This window comes from Vombatus ursinus, unplaced genomic scaffold (genome assembly GCF_900497805.2).
Source record: "Vombatus ursinus unplaced genomic scaffold, bare-nosed wombat genome assembly UNPS02007353.1, whole genome shotgun sequence".
In the NCBI taxonomy this organism is placed as follows: domain Eukaryota; kingdom Metazoa; phylum Chordata; class Mammalia; order Diprotodontia; family Vombatidae; genus Vombatus; species Vombatus ursinus.
In genome coordinates, this window is record NW_020947131.1 from 351 (window position 1) to 6,154 (window position 5,804).

Below are 5,804 nucleotides of genomic sequence, written 5' to 3' on the forward strand. Positions count from 1 at the left end.
TAGCCTTTAATAACTTTGGGAGTGCTCACTTTTTAAATTGATAGAAATTTGCCAGCCCAATGAACAGCAATTAGGAAATAGTGATTTATTTTAATAGTCCTGCAATACATCAAATTGTCCTACAAGCGCACAGAAGAATATATGTGCCCCCTAAAAAGTAACTCTTCTAGGAAGACTTATGCCCCAAGGAGATTCTTTTTATCTCACTACTTTTCTCCATGAATACACAGCTCATTACATGAAAACTACAACAAACAAACAAGAAAACCCTTGCTCTGTTCTGGGGCTGATTCTATTTCACTGCTCCATCTGCGTCAGACAGATCACAGCTGGACTTGCTAAAAGGGCATGAAGGGAACTTCTTTTCCAAGGACTTACATTGCTGTATGTGCACTCCAACCCAGAGTAAGGGGAGGTTTTGTATTTTCAGTGCAATGGGATGATAAAGTTAAATATCTTGGAATAACCACTTGCTGTCCAACCTTGTTGTTGAGTGAGAGGGCCACATTGAAGCTGTATCGTTTCAGATGAAGAATAAGGACCCTAAAAAAGAAGATGATGCAATCCATTAGTTCACACATATTAGAAACATCTATCTGGGGCTCAAAATAGCTTAATCTAGTCCACATATTAGAGAATTTCTGGATTTGGCTAGCATAAAATTCTGTTTTATTTACCTCTTCTTGACTCATAAGAGTGCAAAGTATATTAAAGTGTTTTAAGAATTCTAGGAAAAAATACTAAAGAAAATATAAAGTTACTAAAAAAGGGTTTTTTCTTCAAGTTCAGGTGAAAAAAAATACTGGATTAAAATGTTACTTATTTATTTCAATCTGTTATATAGCCCTTGATGAAAAGTTTTCAATGTTTCAAAATAGCCCTTTAGTAAGCACTTTTAAGAATACTTCTTTCTTTCTTAACCCATATTTCAACAATCCTTTCCTAAGAAGGAATCTGAGATAAGAAAAAGAAATCTGCAAAACTATTTTTCCTATTTTAAAAATATTCTTTTACTCTATTCCTTTATTAGCTAACTGATCTGTTTGGAAATTTGTAGACCTAATAGAGCTTGTGGGTCTGAAAAGGCTTCTGAGCTCTTCAGCACCACCAGACTCACTGGCTGGCGTTCAAATGATCTTTCCACCTTTAGTACTGAATGAATCTTTGCCCGATAGACCAAATGACTACAATCCACTCAAACATTTTATAACTGGATTTCAAAATTCATATGGGAACTCAACCACAGTTCCAGGCAAATGAGACTTATAGCAAATTGCTTCCTTTCTTATGGTACATGCCTTTATTACCAAAGCCACAAAACAAAAATTCACTGAGTCCTTTAAAAATTGCTCTGAAATTGCAAAATGAGGGTAAGGGTCTCTTAACTGTGCTGCTTCTGCTTTGTTTGTTTGTTTGTTTTAGGCAATAGGGGTTAAGTGACTTGCCCAGGGTCACACAGCTAGTAAGTGTCAAGTGTTTGGTCTGAGGCTGGATTTGAACACTCAGGTCCTCCTGACTTCAGGGCCAGTGCTCTATCCACTGCGCCACCTAGCTGCCCCTGCTTTTGCTTTTTTAATTAGAAAAGAAGTCTCCGCTAAACTTTATAAACATCATTCCCTGTAAGAGAAAGGATTGGTTCATTCTTTGTGTTCATCCTCCCAGTGCCTAGGACAGTAACTGGTATGTACTAAAACCTGAATAAATTCTTGTTGCCCTAAACTCTAGGCAGAGATAGGGAAAACCTGTGCACTGTCCCACATGCACTAAGGGTTTACTCAATAGCTTTTTCCTGTCTTTCTTTTTACAAGGAAACTTTCTTACATGGGATGGTTCACTGCGTAATGGGAGGGAGGTAAGATGAATATGTTAAGGAAGGCGATGCAAAAACAAAGGACAAATAAAAAATAAAACTTAGATTAAAAAATTATAAATTCATTTAATTTAGATAGACCAAATATACAATAAGGCTTTATATTTTATTTCAAAATTTTTTTAAAAAAAGGATACTGTTAGAATACTCCAAATTGCTTTGCATAGAAGTATACTAACCCAATAAAACAATCTCTGCTCTTGAAATCATTACCATTACCATTCCTATTTATGGTTCAGCTTTGCTTATCTTCCTGACTAACCCATTGTCAAACTTCATTGGTGTTCCTATATATGCATTCAATCTTTCAGGTTTTCTACTTTTCTCAGGTATTCCACTTTTCAAGGAGAAATAAAAAGAATGCCAAAGAAGCAAAACTGAACCAGGATTAAATTTACCTGGGGAGTCTGTTGAACTTATGCGTGACAATAGCAGACTTCCCACCACACTTCTCACAGGAATATTCAAGTTCTTCTGCCTATTAAAAACAAAACACAAACACAAGATTGAACTAGCATCTTCATACCCACTAAGAAGATTAGAAACTTTGAACCAGGTGAAATTCTATTTCTGTTTAAGGCCACAACTTGGAAGATTTTCCCTTACTAAAGAAATTGAGATCAAAAAATCAAGAATCTTTTACGTTCCAATTAATTTTCTAAAGTAATCTTAATTTTCTTTCTTAAAAGACACCTTAATTCACGAAACATCATACTCTAAAAAAATAGTAAAGATCAAACTTTTTTGGGGGAAAAAACAGCAGTCACCTAAAGATAACTGAAATACATAGCACTTAAAAACCAGAGAAAAAGCCTTCAAAGTATAGCTATTAGTCGAGTGATCCTGTGGAAACGTAAGGAATTTTTATACAACACTGAAAAGACAAACAACTTTGAAATACTTGAGAACTCTATTCCAGAAGGCCCATAATGAAATACGCTACACACATCATGACAGAGAGGCGATGGATTCAAGTGCGAATTGAGACATATTTTTTACATGTGGCCAATGAGGAAACTGATTTTCTTTGATTATATATATTTGTTAGAAGGGCTTCATTTTTATTTCTTTTTAAGTGGGGAGTTGAGGATAAAATGGAAGGTAGAGAATCTAGACTCTTGTTAATTGAAAAACATAATTTTTTTAAACAAATAAAGGTAAAAAATTACTCTTTGGTTGGTGCTTTCCTACTCCAGGATAGCGAGTAAGGGCAGAACATTCACAAATTATCACACTGATTAATAAAGATGAAAGGTTACTTGTCAATTAATACAAGAAATAGTATCACTATATAGCCCCAGGCAGGCAAAATCATAAATTTACTCCAACAAAATAGAAATTACTGTAAAATCAAAATGTATCCTGGCAAATTCTCACGAACAAGTATTGCTGTATGGAAGCTCCAACTATATCACAGAGGCCTTTCAAGGATGTGTCACTATGAACCACAGAAATGACTTTATCTAACTGTTCTAAAACATGAGACTTTTCTCCCTTCTCTCATACTACCTAAGAAAAAACAAAGGATATATCCTGACACCACCCCCCAATCTTCTCAGTGAGGATTTATATATTGATTAACAAAAAGATTTATGAAGATAGATTTGCAAATTATTTCCTATTTTAAAAAATTTAACCTATCTTACAAGCAGAAATACTTTAATATAAAATTTCATTAACCTCAAATTATCATTCCTGTTTATTAATATTAAACACAAGTAGGGTTTTTTCTAAATACATTTGCTGGTACACTAAATGAACATCCCACTTAAGCAATCTCTTTTCAAATCAACAGGTTTATGAAGTACCTTTCCCCTGCTCCCATCACCAAAGTAAAAGTTAATACTAAACAATTCCTATTTGGATAATTATTTTTTCCAACTATCTGACAACACACTGCAAAGAAATGGATCAGAACTAAATCTATGAAATACATATTTCCATTAACAAATAGTATTATTTACCCTAAAGAAAAGATCAAGAGAATCTTGGATTGACCGAGGAGGTAGTGGTTTCTTTCTTCGGGGCAGGTCAATGGAAAGGTCATTAAACTGTTCGCGTTTGGGAACAGTTTCACCACATCTATGGAACATAAAAAACATATTTCTTCTAAACACATGCACAATGCAGAATAAAATACCTACTTGTAAAAGCCAATTTTTTTCTAAGAAATTTGATGGGAAACATAATGAGAAAATAAACATTCACTTCTTTACTATCCTGAGCCAAGCAAGTCCACAAGCATAGGGCGTATGAATAAAAGTTAATCTATGACTTTGCTCAATGCTTTACTTTAGAGGGTGTCTACATCATACAATAAACACAATCATATTCCACAGCGGACGGAGAATTGCACTTGGTATTGGAAAGGCTGGATTCGAATCCTGCCTATGACACTTTCTAGCTGTGTGACCACAGGCAAGTCATATAGCCTCTCTGAGGCCAAGCTGCTTCATCTGAGAAGGGGATAATATCTGTAGCACCTACAGTACAGAGTGATTTTGAGGCTCAAGTGAGAATAATGTGTGCAAAGTGCTACATAAATTCAGGTATTATTTTATTGGTATGATTAAAAATCTCAGTATCCAAGATTAAAACATTTCCTAAAATACATCAACAAGGAAGCAGGTAATTCAAACATACAGGAGCCAGCCTGGTACAGATCAATGGAGCAGGGAGTCAAGAAGCCCTGGATTGGAACCTTCACCTCTGCCACTTGGGTGTGATTGTGGGCAAGTCCCTTAACCTCTCTGGGTCAGTTTCTTCATTGGTAAAATAAGGGGGTTGGATATGATGGTCTCCAAGGTCCCTTATAGCTCTAAATTTATGATCCTACACACAGTCATCTTCATGTTGCTTTTAGAACTGCATAACGGTCCACAACAAGGCCACACTATGGGATGATTGGCTCAATAACCTAATTAGGGCAAAGGTGAACAAACTTTGGCACCATAGAAACAGAGCCTTACAAAATCTGAAATACACACTAGTTCATAAAATCTAAGTAACTGAGCTTCAAGTTCAAATCGCCTCCTCTCCAGTTCACATAAAATAGAGGCTAAAAAACAGGGTTAGAGGGCTTACTTTCTAACCTATTGATTAACTTAAACCCTTCTATGTTACAGTTATATGAATTGTAATAAACAATAGGATGAAGATGTTTTTGTTTTACTTTGTTTTTCTGGAAGGGGGCTAGAGGAAGGGGACAATGAAGAGAAAGGTTCTGGACCTGTGATTTCTTTGCTGCAGAGAACTCCCGGGGAGAAAGTTCCAAATGCTGATGCAGCGCAACATCTCTACTGCATCTTCTACTCTTAGGCATGCTGGCCTGAGGTCCTAAGAAGGGAAGTGATTTGCCCAGAATTACACAACATGTGTCTAAGGGAAGATGTGAATGGTGCTATCCTGACTCTGAGACCAGTCCTCCATCCACTGTTGCCTCTCAGTTTGATATTGAAGATATGTGAATGGTGCTTTCAGTGAGAAAACAGCCTTTATTTAAAGACCTGTCCAGTTCTGTATTTAGAAACTAGTATATAAAAGACGTTTTAAGGAAAAATCAAGTGCAAAAATGAATTTCATAATATGTGAAAAGGGTGTTTATGTTAAAAAATGTGACAGATTTTCTATTATCATTCAGCTCAGAGTTAGTTTCATTTTACCCAATCATTTTTAAAGAAGAATAAAGGTGCTAAAAAAGAGTTCAAAATACTTACAAAAAGACAGATAGGTTCCTATCCTTAATAACCTCTATTCTAGAAGAATGGAGGTTATTAAGGATAGGAACCTATCTGTCTCAATTTAACTTAATTTCCTTATCATCTACCACAGTGCTTTCCACATAATAATTCAAGAAATGTTTGTTGAGTTGAATAGTTGACTCTTTTATGTGAGTTCTGCTTGCCTCACTGGGGACAATCAATAGGTTTGAATA

At 35.5% G+C, this 5,804-nt stretch overlaps 1 long non-coding RNA gene across 1 annotated transcript; it reads right to left on the reverse strand.

Moving 5' to 3' along the window:
- Positions 1–384: 384 nt before the first annotated feature.
- LOC114033774 lies at positions 385–3,946 on the reverse strand. Its single transcript, XR_003568036.1, has 3 exons — positions 3,835–3,946; positions 2,269–2,348; positions 385–543 (listed from the first exon to the last, which is right to left on the reverse strand). It is a non-coding gene; the product is annotated as an uncharacterized LOC114033774 (long non-coding RNA).
- Positions 3,947–5,804: the final 1,858 nt, after the last annotated feature.